Raw genomic sequence first — 18,057 nt, forward strand, 5'->3', positions numbered from 1 at the left:
GGATAAATCATTAAAATGGTTACTTTCGCTTTATTTTTTTTCATTTTTATTATAAATTTTAAAATATATTATTTTAATTATTTATAATATAATTTTAGTGTATGGTAAGATAAGTTCTAAGATAAGTAATTTTCATTTTTTATTTTTTTCACTTATTAATTATACAATGATAGAATGCTTTGCTAAACATTCTGATTATATCGGCAAACGACCATTTACAAAAGAGGAGATCTGACAATACGTGTCCACCGATAAACCAATCAGAAAACAAATAACGTAAGGATCTTTGTGGAAGCACCAACATGACAACAGAAATATAAGAAAAACTTACCAAAAATGATAAAGAATGTGCCACAAGATCAGAGAAAAATCGTGCAACGAGAGCAGAGAAAAGTGTGTCACAAAGACAGAGATTCTTATTTAAAAGTGAAAAAAGTTAAGAAAAAAATCATAATATGAAAAAGAACAAGAAAAATAATAATCACCGACGGTCGGCAATCAATATTAAGATTGATGTCGTCTTTGACTAAACAAAAAATAAAGGAAGAGAAGAAGACGACACAAGAATATTAAAAGAGAAAATTAGGTTAAAGAAGACGGCTCGATATAAATGAATCTTAAGTCATTTAGAAAAAAAATATTTTTTTATCTAATCTATTGAACCTCATTGACAAGTTCATTTCTTGTTTTATATATAATGTATTTTTCATGCACGTTGAAGATAAAGTTTTAACTTTACGATGCCTATTGACTTCATTTCATAGCCATAAATAATGAATTTATTATGGAATATTTCTCCCTTCTATTCATAGTATACAGTCGAGACGGAATCAAACAATTTAATTTATGATGTCATAATTTAAAGTGAATAAAATAAATTATGGATATCGATTTATTTGAAGGGCGTTAATTTTAATTTTAATTTTTTTTAAAAGAATATTAAAAAATAAGTGAATTTTACATATTTTCAGTATTTTTTGTGATAAATATATCAATAATTTAATCAGTAAATATCATGTTCTATTCACATAGATTATGCATATTAAATTTTAAGTAAAATAAAAATATCTAATATTTAATTTATATTAAGAATTCTATCATTAATACATATTAATGAAAACAGTAAATTGAATTAATGTGACAAATATATAGATTGATTCAAAAAATTACATATTAGTACAACTATATATATATATATATAGTCGGGATCCACTTAGACATTGTGAAACTAATCGAGTGAAAATAGATGACTGATATTAAATACTATATATATATATATATATGAGTTTCGATCCTATCCCTATATATATATATATATTCCCTAGGTTTCACAAGGAACACAAAGACAAGCTATTTGCATGGTCCTGCAATAAACTCAGTGGATTGAGATACTAAGAAGAATTGGATCCAATAAACAGGTGGAAACCTATGTACCAGACCATGGGCTTGGCAACTTTGAATTCATGAACTCAAATATGGCACTGAAGTTAGGACTTTGAATCGCTCGGTAACTGTTTGATTGATTGTTCATGCACCATCTACTCATCCTATGAAACCGGATTCAAGGACGCTTGTATTTCTTCGAGCGTCCGTCCCCTGGTCTCCGGCACCAGCTTCGCCACGAACAGAACAGTCGAGCCACACACGGTAGCAAAAATGAAGAATGTTGCTGGAAGATGGTGTAACATGGGAAAGAAATGTCAAGATTTTGTACCTAAATGATCATGTTGACAACATCAGATGCAATGAATCTCTCACCTGTTGAGCTCCATTTCATGAGGAAGTTAAATGCAAATGAAATAATCCAAGAGCCTAACCAGCTAACCAATGTCACAAGGCTCCCGGCTGAACCTTTCATGTTTATGGGGAATATCTGAAATACTAACCTTCTTTTTTCAGTTCACATAACACTGAAGGCTGCAAATTAATCTAGATCAGGGTTAACTTACCTCGGACATTATAACCCAAGGTATTCCTCCCATGCCTAACGAGAACGATCCTGTGTACACCTACATCGAGTCTAACGTATCAACACGAAGACGATTCTGTTCATGAAAGCTACTGCCTAAAACATTGATTCATTGGATTTACCAGAACACCAACAAGTGATAAAACAGGAGTGGCTTCCTTCCATTGTTGAAGGTCCTGTATGCGGTCGAGCTTAATGTTTACAGGAAAAGAATATAGAACATGAAAAGCATTTGAATTCGAGACCGATAAATCTCGTCGTACCTGCAAGAAAAATGATAATCCGACGAGGAAGCAACCCAAGCATGTTCCAGCTGCAGATACCTGTAGATATAAGTAGATTTTAGCAGGGACATTTCCACAATGTAACATACATAGAAGATAAATTTCAAGGATTTTGTACAAGTAAAAGCGGTCTTCGACCGGATTTATCAAGCAATACTACTCCCAAAGCTGTCATAGGAACCTGCAGAAGATTATTCCAGTCATAAAGAAAGGCATATTAATCAAAATAATATGAACTCTGATGATGGTGCAAGTCATCATGATGAGCTGACCTGAACAACAGCCATTGCTATCATTCCGACGCTACCGGAAAATCCTGTCGCAAAGAATTTAAGATAAAAAGATTATCCAGTTTGAACTTCCTATACAGTTCTTCTATTGTTTCATAAACATAAAAAAGTTCTTAACATACTAGCATAAAATGCAATGCCATTGACTCCTCCGAATTGTTGCAGAACCATTAGGCCAACTCCAACCTTAACCAGTTTAGTTATACATTAAAAGAACAACTCATAGCAAAGGTCAATTATATGCATAGGATTTACGAATTCGTACGGTGAGCGACCAAGCATATTCCTTCTGGAACAAGTCAAACACGCTAGATTTCGAATGCTGTTGAAGTTGTTCTGTATAATCCTGCAAAACAAAATACAATAAAAAGTATAAACCTTTATTATTCTGGCACATGCCGTACAAATCCAAGGGACAGAAACCGAAGCTTGCTTGGACTCCAAGCTAATAACCTACTTTAATCTCATTTGCTTCATCAGAAATATCAGCATTGTTTCCCCTTAGGAACTGCAGGGAAGCTTCACACTCTATCCATATACCTATCTTTGCCTGCAAAGATTTGCGTTCACTAATTCAATGCATTATCGATGCTTGAATTTCCTTTGAGGCATAATTTCGGAAGAAATCTGATTATTTAGTAGCATGAACCACATGTTTATGAATTTTTGTATAAACTACTGCCTTAAAGTTACCTGCCATCTAGGCGACTCGGGGATGAAGAATAGACCCAAAAGCTGCATAAGGCATGTTATAGTTCCTGAAATCATGTCATATAGGGGAGAAACTGTTAGAGAATCCTTTGAAGTTCAATGTAGCACCATAAAATCCGACACTTACCGATTAGAGCCAAAGTCCGCCATGTGGCAAAAGCGCCTATGAGGTAAGTTAACGACACACCACAACAGATCATCAGCTGCAGAATTGATGGTCACCAGGAACATAAGCAAAACAATATTTTGAACTCCATCAATGGTGCTTAGCATTTACCTGATGGACTGATGTAAATCCCCCTCGAATATCCTTCGGTGTAACTTCAGCAATATACACTGGAACCTATAGAGGATAAGATTAGATAGTTTTTCTTCAAACATATGAATTGTTAGTTGAGTATGACCGCAATATGTTCATAGCTTACCACATAGGAAAGGAGTCCCATCCCACATCCTACCAGCAGTTATCCAAAGTCGAGCCAAAATGCAGCCTTTTCACATGCAGTTCATATGAATTGAAGCCATATAAGGTACTAGAATGTTGTTTTTTCTTAGAAGAATGAAGGCAAGAGTGTAATCAAGTTAAGCAGGAAAACACCTTGGAGAATAGTATACCAAGCCATCCTACAATGCAGAATATCTCCGCAAAACCCATCGTCTGCATCAAACGTCAATCAACGGTGAAGAAAGTCCAAGACATGAAAAGCTGTTTTGAATTAAAATCTTACACATTTTCGACCAATGTATTCTGCTATTCTCCCACTCATTACTGCACCTATCATTGCTCCAATCGTCAATATCGAACCGAAAAGAGAATACTGCAATGATCAAAGCAGGAAAAATGCTGAAACTGATATATGTTATCCAGTTTCATTCTAAAGAATATGAATACCATGCTAGATATGCCAGCTTTTGAGCTTTTCATGCCATGGATACAATTTTACCTAACATTACCCTGCAGCTCAGTAACAAAGTTGGCATAAAGGCATTTGAAATAAAATTCTAAGGTAAAAAATATTGTATAAACACTTTACCTCAGCCACAGAGAGGCCCAAATCAGTTATGATTCCAGTCTGAGCAGGTGATGAATATCCAATCTGGTAAATCAATCATATTAGTTCATCTTTTGTGTGACAAATGACACAGTCTTATTACCATCAGGCGAATCAGAATAAAACCCGAGTTCCTTAAGAACAAGAACAGTACTGGCACGGTGTAGAATTAAGGTCAAACTTAGCCATTCAACAGTCATTGTAATCAAAATTCATGGTCAAGCAGGAGAAGGGGAACCCCTTTAGTTTGCAGATTAAGATCATAAGTAAAACTAATCATTTCATTATTGAAATTTGCAAATAACATACTTACAGCAGTCCCAAAAACATAAGATCCACAAACAGCAACAAAGGTGCTAAGAACAACCATAGTTGTTGCAGAAGTAGTAGTTCTAATCCCACCTTGTTCTTCACCAGAACTTCCATGTCCACCTCCATCCCCAGGTTCTCTTTAACTATCAAAGAACTTGAAAGTTCACCATCTTCGAATTTTTCTCTATTCATCTATCAAAAGTTCAAGCGAGAGCACTGTAGCCAATAATTAAGCAACAGAGGAAAGCAGTGAGATTGAAGAACAAAAGGACTAGAAATTAATCTTTCAGTTGGAAGAAACGGTAAGAGTTATTCTTTGGGTCTGAGGGGTTCCCACATGAAATGTGATATTTGTTGGAATGTTTGAATATTTCATACATCTTCACACATGCAGCTGTTTGTTTGTATAATACAGGAAATACAAGTATATATGTTTAAAAATAATTTTTAATTATTTGACATTAAACGTTCACATTTTTAATATTATTGGTGCTCGAATCTTGAATATCCAATAACAACAACAATTCCTTTACATTGAGATCACTTAATTCGTGTTGAATAAATGGTTGTTGTTCATATGAACTTGTGGCTCATCTGTACTTAAATGTTCAAAAAGTCAAAGGCAACCGAATAAAGAAATACGTAATCGAAAATGTTGTAAAAAATATAACATTTTCGGTTGGACGTAACTTAAAATCGTATTTTTTTCTTAATATTTGGATATTTATTAATTTCAATTACTTGATTGGCTGAGCTGCCTGCAAAAGAAAATTCCAAATTTAGTTGCCATTTTCCAAAATTAACTCAACTTCCAACTTTTGCTATTTTTTAAAAAAAATTGAACGTCTCAATATCATACAAGTGTACAGTTTTCAATTTAATCCAAAATTTACCTTGAAGTTTGCAAAATTTCCAGTTCAATCCTAAATTCAAGGTTTTAACACACAGTTTCCATCGTCGAGAAACTTCAGATCTTTGCAATTATCCAAAGATTGTGGTAGTGACACTTTTTCATCAAATTTAATGGAATATATAATACACATACGCTACAAAATATATATATATATATATATATATATTCATAACCAACCAGATAGGATTTAATGTCAAATTATACACTTCTTTTCATGTACCAAATCCTAATAGTTTAAAGTATAAAAATGTATACATTTTTAGTAGGTAAATCCATAATAAGTCATGGGTTAATCCATTTCGCAAATCTTTGTTGAACTCTCACATAAATCCTGATGAACCACCATGGTTTTTCAGTTCTGAATACGATGTATCCCATGCTCAGTCCCAACACCAACTCACATCCATACCCCATTAATATTGAGAATTTCCATTTCAATCCATCATCATCATCTCCATCAAATCTGGCTGGATTGACTTCATTATCACAACTTCTTGATAATGGCAATCCACATAAACCCGAGTTTCCTACGTAGGAGTCATTAGTGAACGTAGCAAATTGTTTTCCTTGAGGAATGAATCCTTTAAGATCATTATGAGAAAGGTTTAACACCTCTAAGAATCCAAGATTTATTAGCTCTATTAGAATTCTTCCATGGAGCTTGTTTGATGAGAGATCTAATGATTCAAGCTCCGAAAAATTACCTAATGATGACGGGATAGGACCCGTGAAACAGTTATGAGAGAGGTTTAAAACAATAAGTGAATGAAGCTCACCAAGTGTTTTAGGAATTTCTCCGCAAAACTGGTTGTTCGAAAAGTCAATTGCCGTCCAACTAGTTAATAAGTACTAAAACTCTCTTTCCAAACCTTTTGTTGTAAAAGATAAACCTTGAGCATACCACACCACTCCATCAAGTGATGGAAATATCATGTACAATGATTCATCTTTCTTTTCATGCCCTTCTCTAATGGCATGCAGACTTTCAATAAAGTTTAATGATGAAATTTGTAGTTTACCCTTATCATTAGAACAAGGAAAATTCAGTTAGCTCATTTCAAGTTGAAAAATAAAATAAAATATTTTGAATTTAAATAATTTTGGAAATGATTTATTTGAGTTTTATATTTAGGTTATTTATGTTTGGACCCAAAAGGACACACCAAAATGTAGAAACAAAGAACCGTAGAACTAATTAATAGATATATAATAAAGTAAAAACAAGAAAGAAAGAAAAAAATGATATTATACCTGTTAAGTTGTTATTGTAAAGATTAAAAAGCTCGAGAGAAATCATATTTCCTGATGAAATATTACCTGAAAGATATAAATAGATCCCACAAAATAGGTGAGATAACAACGGTGAAGTTACTAAAAGAGGCCGTTAATCGAAAAATTATTAGATGATCATGGCTCACCACGTCATCTATAGTCTCAATCAATAATAATTTTCCATTTCATTTTTTTCTAAGGTGAATCTTCATCTCTTTTTTACGTGTAAATAAAGAGTGAAATAAAATAATTTGATTCTCATTGAAACAAACTCTTTGGAATTCTACCGGAAATTTGATTCTCATTTAAGTCGAGTACTTGCAATTTAGAAATGTTGTCAAATATTTCGGATGGTAGATGATCTGCAACAAAATAATTTAGTGATCAAAATAGAATTATGAGAATAGTTGAGTGATTCAGTACGTAGTTTATCCTTTTTTCTAATAAGAGCATATTTGAAGATTTTTTTATTATTATTCTAGGGTGCTTACATACCTGCAATTGTTGGTTCTCAAACATGAGATCTATAGATAACAATCATCCTTTAACCACTGAATTCGTTTGGTCCATATTCAAGATAAATAAATATGTGAAACCTAAAAGGTAATTGTGTTCCAAATATAATCATATCAGGTTTAAAAGATTTTCATTTGTTATAGGAATCTGACCTTTGAGATTGTTTGTGTACAAGCACAACACTTCTAATTCTGACAGATTGCTCAGATTAGTTGGGATAACACCAGTGAAGTTGTTCATGTGCAAATACAAGCTTCGAAGCTTAGCCAAATAACCAAGCCACGATGGGATTTCTCCAACAAAGCTGTTGTTTCCAAAATTCAAATACTCCAACCGATGCAAATTCGTCAACTCAAGGGGTAAAGCTATGAAAACTATTGTGATTGAAGTCGAGCGAGGCAAGGAAAAGTAAGTTTTCCAATTGAGATGGGATGGTGCCAGTGAGATTCGTACTTGAAAGATTCAGAGCAGTGACTCTGTGGTGTCTGTATCCACAGAGTCACTGCTCTGAATCTTTCAATTGCAAATAGTGGTAGAAGTGGACCAGGTAATTTCTATGAGGTTGTGTGGATCATGAGTTATATGAGATTTTAAGGCCGAGAGGGCGGATTGATCAGTGGTGATGTTTGGTGAATTCGAAGATAAAGTAGCCCTAAAGGGTGAAAACAGCAGCGGAAACATAAGAGGTGGGAGGAAGCCAGTTTTTGCCATGAGGTTGGGTGTGGGTATAATGCAAATCATGAGGAGGAACAACTGAGTTCAATGCCTCTTATTCTTAGTTCACCAACCTTCGACAATACATGGCACAAAAGGAAAGGCTGAAGTCTCAAGCTGAAGGATAGCACTAATAATTGAGGCCGCGACTGAAATGGTCATGACACCCACTGAAGACTTGAGAAAAGTCCTACCCTTTTACTAGTGAAAGCCGAGTTATTTTCCTTGACAAAGAGACAAGTGACCAATGGCAAGGACAAACATACATTGTTCACACATTTTTTTCCTTATATATCGTTTTCTGGTGGGATCAAAGTTGAAATATCACATTGTGGATAAAGACAATTAAATTGAAAACATTATCTCTATATCAATTGTTCAAGTTATAAGCAGTTTAATATAGTTTAAATAAAATCTCATGTTCGAGTCATTGTGTATGCAGAAAATTCCGTTGGGAGACTCATCCACTAAAATCAAGTGTACGACCCGAGTCAATTCAAATTAATCAAAACAAAATCTCAGAATTTGAGTAAAACCAAAAAAATATATTATTTCTACGATAATTAATTATAATATTCTATTCAAATTAATCAATTAATAAAATAAATATTTGTGATTATAAATTAAATAATATTATTTTATATCGTTATCAGTCATCTATCACATTTAATACAAAGATTTTTCTCAATAAAATACTAATTAAATTTGAAGTCCATTTTTTGGATAATCATGTCTATATATATATATTTACTATGACCGGCACCAAGGTCCAGGTCAAGAGTAAACACTAAAGGGTTGTTTGGTACAAGGTATATCTTATTACCGGGGGAATGAAATCCTCATTCTCACGTTTGGTTGGCCAATATTCCTAGCCCTCAGTAATCTTTTGTTACCAACAGTGGATTTTTTGGGGTATATTACCTGGAATGTGATTACCTCATATATATATATATATATATATATATATATTTACTATGACCGGCACCAAGGTCCAGGTCAAGAGTAAACACTAAGGGGTTGTTTGGTTCAAGGTATATCTTATTACCGGGGGAATGAAATCCTCATTCCCACGTTTGGTTGGCCAATATTCCTAGCCCACAGTAATCTTTTGTTACCAACAGTGGATTTTTTTGGGTATATTACCGGGAATGTAATTACGTCATTCCCTTAGATATTGTTGGATTACAGGCGTTTTGGACTAAAATGCCCTTAATTTTTTTCTTTCAAAAATATCCTTATTCTGTCGTTGAATAATAAAAATTCTACGAAGGTTAAATTACAAATTTATCCTTAAACTATTTTAGATTTACAAAAAAAAATCAATAATTAGAATTTTATATGAAGTTCAGGGGTTAAAATAAAATTTTACCCTTTCATTAAACCTATTTATCTTTTCAATTTTGTAAAAAAAATTATATAAATTTCATGAATTTAAAATTTTTAAAGAAAATATATAAATTAATTATAATAATATTATAGTAGAATTAAACTTGTTAAAAAAAACAAATATATAATAAGAACAAGTTGCTAAAATATACATTCTAATAATATTTTATTACTTTAACTAAACATTGTAATCTTACATTCATGTTAAACCAACCAAACACAAAATACAACATCCTCAGTAATCCTATTCCCCGATAATCTTACATTACATGAACCAAACACACCCTAATGATAATACAACCTCATTACCTCACCAAAAAGTTGCCTTAGAAAAATATGTCAGTTCCAGATGAAAACAAATATGTATTGAATTTTAAACGGTTAAAATGGTAGTATTTTTTCTCATATTTTTTGTTTAAGAACACATCATCTTAACCTGAATTCCCAAAAAATAGTTTAGTCTATCAAGATCTTTTTACTAAAAAACACTGTTCAAATCAGAGATGACCTTCTCAACCTCAACTTCAGAACTTCCGGTGACAATGATGCCGTCGGCATACAATAAGAGATAGATGAGCTGACCACCCTGTTTCTTGACAAACAAAGAGACATCAAATTTTGACAAAACAAAACCCACAGACAAACCAATCCCTAGGTTCTTGTTTCAAGCCGTAAATAGATTTGTTAAGCTTACACAAACTACCTGTTAGGTATGGCTCATAAATATACCAGTAAAGAGGACAGGAGATGGAGCGGAGTGAGCGAAGCGAACGCAGCGAACATCAACTGTCCTTACAAAGAAAGTCTCTTGTGGAACCTTACATCAATATGTTTAGTTCTAGCACGATACACCTGATTCTTAGCCAAGTGAATAACACTTTGATTATCACAAAGCAACTGAACTCCACCTTGTTGAACACACAACTCCTTCACTAAACCAGTAAGCCATAAAGCTTCTTTTGCAGCTTCAGCCGCTGCCATGTACTCAGCTTCAGTTGTAGATAGAGCCACAATAGATTGAACAGTAGACTTCCAACAAATAGGCCCTCCACCAAGAGTAAAGACATACCCTGTCGTAGATCTTCTATTATCCAAGTCACCTGCATAGTCTGAATCCACATATCCTACAACCAAAGGATTATCCCGCTGACTCCCAAAAACAACTCCATGTCCCACAGTACCCTTTAAGTACCGAAAGATCCACTTGACTGCTTCCCAATGTTGCTTACCAGGTTTAGACATGTACTTACAAACTTGACTAACAGCATGAGCTAAATCAGGACGAGTAATACCATCGCATACATCAAGCAGCCAACAGCATTAGAATACGGAACCTTTGCCATATCTTCAGCTTCCTTATCTGTCTTGGGGCACTGTTCTGATGAGAGCTTAAAGTGATTCGCCAATGGAGTGCTAACTGGTTTCGCGCTGCTCATCGCAAACCTTTCTAGCATTTTCTCAACATAACCCCGTTGAGATAGCCGCAGTTTCCTTGAGTCTCTGTCCCTGCAAATTTCCATTCCAAGAATTTTCTTTGCAGCACCTAAATCTTTCATATCAAATTCCTGACTCAATAAAGTTTTCAAACCGATAACATCATCCATGTTCTTCGCAGCAATCAGCATATCATCAACATACAGTAATAGAAAAATAAAAGAACCATCATCAAGGCTCTTAACATAGACACAACAATCATACTCACATCGGTTGTAGCCAATCTTGATCATATAGGAGTCAAACGTTTATACCACTGTCTCGGAGACTGTTCAACCCGTACAAAGATTTCTTCAATCTGCAAACTAAATGCTCGTTTCCAGGTTGAGTGAAACCTTCAGGTTGCCGCATGTAGATCTGCTTCTCTAAATCACCATGCAAAAGCAGTTTAACATCCATCTGCTCTAAATGCAAATCCCAACTAGCCACCAATGCAAGTACTGCTCGGATTGAAGTGTGCCTGACCACAGGAGAAAAGATTTCATCATAATCAACTCCTTTCTGCTGTGAAAAAACCCTTCGCTACCAACGAGCCTTGAACTTCTCCCCCTCTTTTTCTGTTACTATGGTTTCTTATACACCCATTGCAACCAATCGGCTTCTTACCCTCAGGAAGGGGAACTAACTCCCATGTGCGATTGTGATTCAAAGACTCCATCTCCTCAACCATGGCTGCCATCCACTTATCGTTTTCCTGACTATTAACGGCATCATGAAAAGTAACCGGATCATCACTGCTAACAATAAGTGCAAAAGATACCAAGTCTTCAAAACCCAATCTGTTCGGAGGCTTTATATTCGTCCGTCTCACCCTGTCTGGCGAGACTATAATCCTGCAAATCATCCGTAGTGGAACCACCATAAGTCGGTTGAGAAGTTTCTGGTTTCTCAACTGGAAACTGCTCGAAATCCACCACTGTCGTGTCTTGCTTCTGCTGCAACATGGATTGTTCATCAAAAACGACATCTTACTAATCACAACTTTCTTCGCAACTGGATCCCAGAACTGAATCCTTTGACACCTTTCTTGTAACCCAGAAAAATGCACTCCTTCGATTTTGCATCAAGTTTGGATCTCTCATCAGCAGGTACATGCACATAAGCAGGACAACCAAAAATCCGTAAGTTATCAAAACTAACATCATGACCAGTCCATACCTCTTCTGCAACTTTCCCAGCCAGCGATGCCTTGGCGATCTGTGATAAGGTAACACGCCATGTTAACAGCCTCAGCCCAGAAGTGTTTGGGAAGCCCCGCATTCAACCGCAAACATCTGGCTCTTTCATTCAACGACCTGTTCATTCGTCCGCAACACCATTCTGTTGTGGTGTCTTGCGCACTGTAAAATGCCTCTGAATCCCATGCTCCTTACAGAATTGTAGGAACTGTGAATCTGTGTACTCCGTACCATTGTCAGACCGCAAACACTTGATTTTTCGTCCTGTTTGGTTTTCTACCTCAGCTTTCCACAGCTTGAACTTCTCAAAAACTTCAGATTTCTGTTTCAAAAATACACCCAAACTTTCTGTGAAAAATCATCAATAAAAGTAACATAGTACCTAGATCCACCCAAAGACGATGTCGTGGAAGGCCCCCATACATCAGAATGCACATAATCAAGAATCCCTTGAGTTGTGTGCTTCGTAGTCTTGAAACGGACTTTAGTCTGTTTACCAAGAACACAATACTTGCAAAATTCGAGCTTACAGCTTTTGACACCATGCAACAAGTTTCTTGTGTAATTCTGCCATACCACATTCACTAAGATGAGCAAGGCGCATATGCCACAATTTTGTCGTATCATCACAGGACTCAACAGAGTGAACTCCACCTGCAACGGTACTCCCTAACAATCTGTAGATATTCCCTGCAGTCATCTTGCCTTTCATCACAGTCAATGCTCCTTTAACAATCCGAATGGTTTCCCTATCCTCGTCAGCCTTAGGGATAAAACCATTCTTGTGCAAAGTGCCCAAGGAAATCAAATTCTTCTTCAAGTCTGGGATATGTCGAACACCACTCAACGTCCGAACGGAGCCATCGTGCATCTTAATTCTGACATCACCAATACCAACAATATTGCAACATCGATCATCACCCAAATAAACCGAACCAGAATTAACCGGCCTGTATGTCGAAAAACCATTCCCTATTTGGCGTGATGTGATAAGAACATCCAGAATCAAGAATCCAAGCATCCGTCAATTGTGTCGTTGAAATAGAAAGCATATCACCCTCACTGCAATCAGAATTATCATCCTCGACCACGTTCACAGACTTGGATGAGCCATCACGCTTCTCATCTGTCTGCTTTTTCAACTTCGGACAGTCTCGCTTCATATGTCCCCCTCCTTGCACTTGTAACAGTGAATCGTCTTCTTATCCTGGATTTGGATCTGGAATTCCGCTTCCCGGACCCTGCCTTCTCTGGCTTCCGTCCACGATCTCGATTACCCTTGACATATAAGCTATCGGCTTGAGAGCTTTCCCCTGCATTCTGCTTCCGCTGGTTGTGAGCCAACAAGGCTGCAGTAATCTCCTCAACATTGATAGTCTATTTCCCATATGTAAGAGTAGTCACCATGTGTTCGTAAGAGGGAGGCAACGAACACAACAGAATCATCGCTCTGTCTTCATCCTCAATTTCACATCAAGCCGAGCCAGATCAGAAACGATTTGATTGAAGACATTCACGTGTTGCGCCAAATCGTGATCGTCCTGCATCTTCAGCCCATACAGCCGCTGCTTCAGATACAGTTTGTCGTTAAGGATTTGGACATAAACTGACTTTCCAACTTCCTCCAAATTTCGTCTGGAGACGATAGATGCATGACGTGATACATGACCTCGTCCGCCAAGCATAATCGTATGGTTCCTGCCGCTCGCTGCTGCAATTCTTCTCAATCTTCCATCCATCGACGCCGGCTTTGTAGATCGCAAAGCCTTCAAGATCCTTGCTGCGCCAATAGATCCTTCACCCTCATTGCCATAATCCGAAGTTACCCTGACCATCGAATTTCGTGACTTCGAATTTTGCACCTGACATCTGATACCAATTGTTGACGAAAACGGGTAAAGAAAACAAAAGAACACGAGAATTTTACGAGGTTCGGCAATGTGCTTACGTCCTCGGTGCCTAGGCGGCGCTAGAAGTTTTTATTCAATGATGTTTTAGGTCTAGGTTACATCTCTATTTATAATAGAAAACCCTGGTACATAATTACAAAATTAACCCTGTACCGTACCGCGGGGGCTGCTCCCCCGCACCCCCAACCCACATAATTCATAACCCCACAACGAGACTTTCTTTGTAAGGACAGGAGATCCCACTTTAAAATCAAGAAGTGTTGACATATAAACTTCTTCAGCAAGTTCTTCATTCAAGAAAATGTTATTAATATCGACATGTCTAAGATCCCACTGCCTTGAAGCTGTTATGGACAGAATAATCCATACGTTCACCAGCTTCATCACCGAACTGAAAGTGTCATGATAGCTTGCTGTAGATATCCCTTAGCAACAAGGTGGGCCTTGTGTCTGGAAATGATCCCAACACTGCAATATTTGTCAATCATTGGGACTGTGATACTTCATTATTATTCACTTCTTATTACTGAATTCACCAGTTGATCTGCTCAATATCAGAATCATCTTTGATCAGTTCTTGAGGAAACGAGTAGGTATTACAGTGGTATTTATTTCTTTTCTGTAATACAACGATATCAATAAATGTCGACTTGCTTGATTTGGGGTTTAAAACCCTTGAGGGTGGTACAACATACAAGTTTACCAACGTTTCCAAACTTGTCTGAGTCATTCCCCTAACATTACCCTGCAGCTCAGTAACAAATTTGGCATAAAGGCATTTGAAATAAAATTCTAAGACAAAAAATATTGTACAAACACTTTACCTCAGCCACAGAGAGGCTCAAATCAATTATGATTCCAGTCTGAGCAGGTGATGAATATCCAATCTGTTAAACCAATCATATTAGTTCATCTTTTGTGTGACAAATGACACAGTATTATTACCATCGGCGAATCAGAATAAAACCCGAGTTCCTTAAGAACAAGAACAGTACTGGCACGGTGTAGAATTAAGGTCAAACTTAGCCATTCAACAGTCATTGTAATCAAAATTCATGGTCAAGAAGGAGAAGGGGAACCCCTTTAGTTTGCAGATTAAGATCATAAGTAGAACTAATCATTTCATTATTGAAATTTGAAAATAACATACAAGTTACCTTTAAGCTATATTTTGTCAGATTGTTGGGATTTCTTTATTTCAACCTCTACCTAAAACTCACATGTACAGTTAGACTGATTCCAAGTTATCCATTGCCGCCCTTTACAAGCAGCCAAAACCGGCCAAAGTATCCAATAAAGGCTTGATGATGAAGTTATTGTTCTGATCAATTTAAGTGGAAAGATTGAAATCTCCTTCCATTTCTCTTCAATGTCCTCATCTCAGTTTACTTTGTTTGCATTAGTATCAATATTAACCTCTTTTGAGATCAATATGTCACCCTCATATTGCCTAAAGTTCTCAAATGAAACCCTTGTGAATGCCTCCTGTCCACTGAACTTTGACATCCCCAAAAGATTTGTGTATAGAGACCCTGCAGGGTTCACACAATGTCGAAACATCATGGAAGGAGTTGATTTGGTCCGGTCCGAGTATCTCCAGACGAGTGAGTACTTTGCTCCCCCTCCCTAAACTTCCGTGGCATGCCGAGAGTCATACCGGCTTCTACCAGGTGAGTTTGTAACCGATTTCGATATCGAAACTTCTTGCGGATATAACGTGGAATGGATTTCCGAAGCCTGCATGAATGTAACATCTAGAGCACAGTTTGAGAGCCTAATTCCTAGTGCCATATTGTACCAATTGAGATATTGCTGAACTCAGTCTCTGGATGATAGTTTTACATGTGGACTGTGTACTAGAAAGTTGCTCATAGTTAAGGAAGTTTTCCTCGATGGCATCGATGACGATGCTGCACAGAATATCTCGGCTTGTTCGGGGTATCCTAATATGTATACGGCTGCATTTGTTAACCATTTTGGTCCTGCTGATAGAGCAACCGCTCAGTGTTTGTTTTCCACAGCATCTAAACAAGAGAGATTGAGGCCGAGCCGTAGTCACTACCGAAGTGTATTTGCAGGGGCGACGGTTAGTTCTGTAGTTGGTATACTTGGGGCATTTTCTGCTATTCTGTTCCTTATGATGAGAAGATGTAGGAAAAATGTAGAGGCGAAGAATGATTCGGATACGGATGAGACTAGATTGATTTTCGGGTTCAGACTGTGTAGCAGAAGTACTAGTCTCAAAAGGTTCAAAATTAAGGAGATACAGAATGCTACAAAAAAAAATTCCGGAGAGAACATTATTGGAATGGGAAGATATGGGAATGTTTATATAGGGATACTACTGGACGGATCCGAAGTCGCGATAAAAAGGTTGAAGAGTTGTTCGGTCGTCGGAGATGCAAACTTTGTACATGAAGTAGAAGTCATTGCGCAAGTGTAAGACATGTCAATCTTGTTGCATTAAGAGGCTTTTGCACTGCAACGGTGCCGCTGTAAGGGCATCAAAGGCTAATCTTTTGCGATTTGATGCGTAATGGAAGCCTCTACGATCATCTTTTCGGATCGGGGAAGAAGAAACTTAGTTGGCCTATTCGTCTCAAGATTGCCCTCGGTACCGCAAGAGGCTTAGCTTATTTGCACCATGGGGTTCACCCTGCGATCATACACAGAGATATCAAAGCTAGTAATATACTTCTGGACGAGACATTCGAGCCGAAAGTCGCCGATTTCGGCTTGGCAAAGACCAAGTCCGAGGGAATGACGCATTTAAGCACAACGGTAGCCGGAACTCTAGGCTATGTTGCTCCGGAATACGCCTTGTACGGCAAGTTAACAGAGAAAAGCGACATTTCAAGCTTCGGGGCCGTGCTTCTCGAGATCTTGAGCGGTAAAAAGGCATATGAAAATGAATAGGGAAAGATTTTCCGGCTGACGGATTCGGCTTGGGAGCTTGTGGAAAAAGGGAGGGCATTAGATGTCGTCGAACAAGACATGCCGGAGATAGGATTGCCGGAAGTGATGGAACAATATGTTTTAGTTGCTGTTCTTTGCCCTCATTCTATACTATATATTAGGCCAACAATGAATCAGATTGTGAAGATTTTGAAAACTGGTTTTCAAGCTTGTTCATTTTTAACAGTTGCGTGGATCTCGAAATGATGGAATTCACCCAACATGAGGTATTGACTATTGATTGCTTCCATCAGTCAAGTGATGGTAAAGTGTGACGGGAAATGCATCCGAATAATAGTCAATGATACAGCGGAAGACATCATGTCCGAGACCTTATATGGAGATAGTGTCAGACTTCAACAGGTCGTAGCCGACTTCTTGTTGTCATCGGTTAATTTTACACCACAAGGAAGCCAGCTTCTTCTTGTAGCTAACCTGACCAAAGATCAACTAGGACAATCTGTTCACCTTGCACATTTGGAGCTCAGGTACTGATTTGTTTTCTTTAATATGCATGCATAGTTTCATACTCTGATAACGCTCCTGCACGATAATTAGATTAATCGATCCGTAGTATGCATACGAAACTGGTATGTATATTCCTTAGTTTTATGAACAAATGAACTTCACCTGTATATGAAGTCAAGCCGAAAGTAAAAGGCGTTTGGTATGTATTTTGGTTCAGGATAACGCACGCAGGTAGTGGAGTACCTGAAGCATTGCTGAACCAAATGTTCGGAAGCGATGAAGATGCATCGGAGGATGGTATTAGTTTGCTAATCAGCCGAAAGTTGGTAAAACTCATGAATGGAGATATCCAGTATTTAAGGGAAGCTGGCAGGTCAACATTCATCATGACGGTTGAACTCGTGGCAGCGAAAGGTCCGGATTCGAGAACCTAACTGATTTAATTGGATGTGATTTAACAATGTTGTACAGTTAAGGGAAACTTTAGAAGTTTGGCAATGCATTTTGCCAAAGCATGTGGCTTTTATTTGTTGCATGAGTTGCACTTGTTGACTGCTGCAAAGCAAACTGGTACTTGGAAATTTTAACATGTAATTGTTTCAGTGATGTTATTCCGTTTTCTGAACGAAAATG

The 18,057-nt window shown here is 37.0% G+C and overlaps 1 long non-coding RNA gene and 2 pseudogenes across 1 annotated transcript; 2 read left to right on the forward strand and 1 right to left on the reverse strand.

Moving 5' to 3' along the window:
- Nucleotides 1-1,423: 1,423 nt before the first annotated feature.
- On the reverse strand, nt 1,424-4,825 carry LOC120189571 (annotated as a pseudogene).
- Nucleotides 4,826-15,370: 10,545 nt separating this feature from the next.
- LOC120189646 lies at nt 15,371-17,163 on the forward strand (annotated as a pseudogene).
- Nucleotides 17,164-17,362: 199 nt separating this feature from the next.
- On the forward strand, nt 17,363-17,833 carry LOC120189461. Its single transcript, XR_005522520.1, has 2 exons — nt 17,363-17,444; nt 17,642-17,833. It is a non-coding gene; the product is annotated as an uncharacterized LOC120189461 (long non-coding RNA).
- Nucleotides 17,834-18,057: the final 224 nt, after the last annotated feature.

The sequence above is a fragment of the Hibiscus syriacus genome, unplaced genomic scaffold (genome assembly GCF_006381635.1).
Source record: "Hibiscus syriacus cultivar Baekdansim isolate YM2019G1 unplaced genomic scaffold, ASM638163v2 tig00116958_pilon, whole genome shotgun sequence".
NCBI classification, from domain to species: Eukaryota; Viridiplantae; Streptophyta; class Magnoliopsida; order Malvales; family Malvaceae; genus Hibiscus; species Hibiscus syriacus.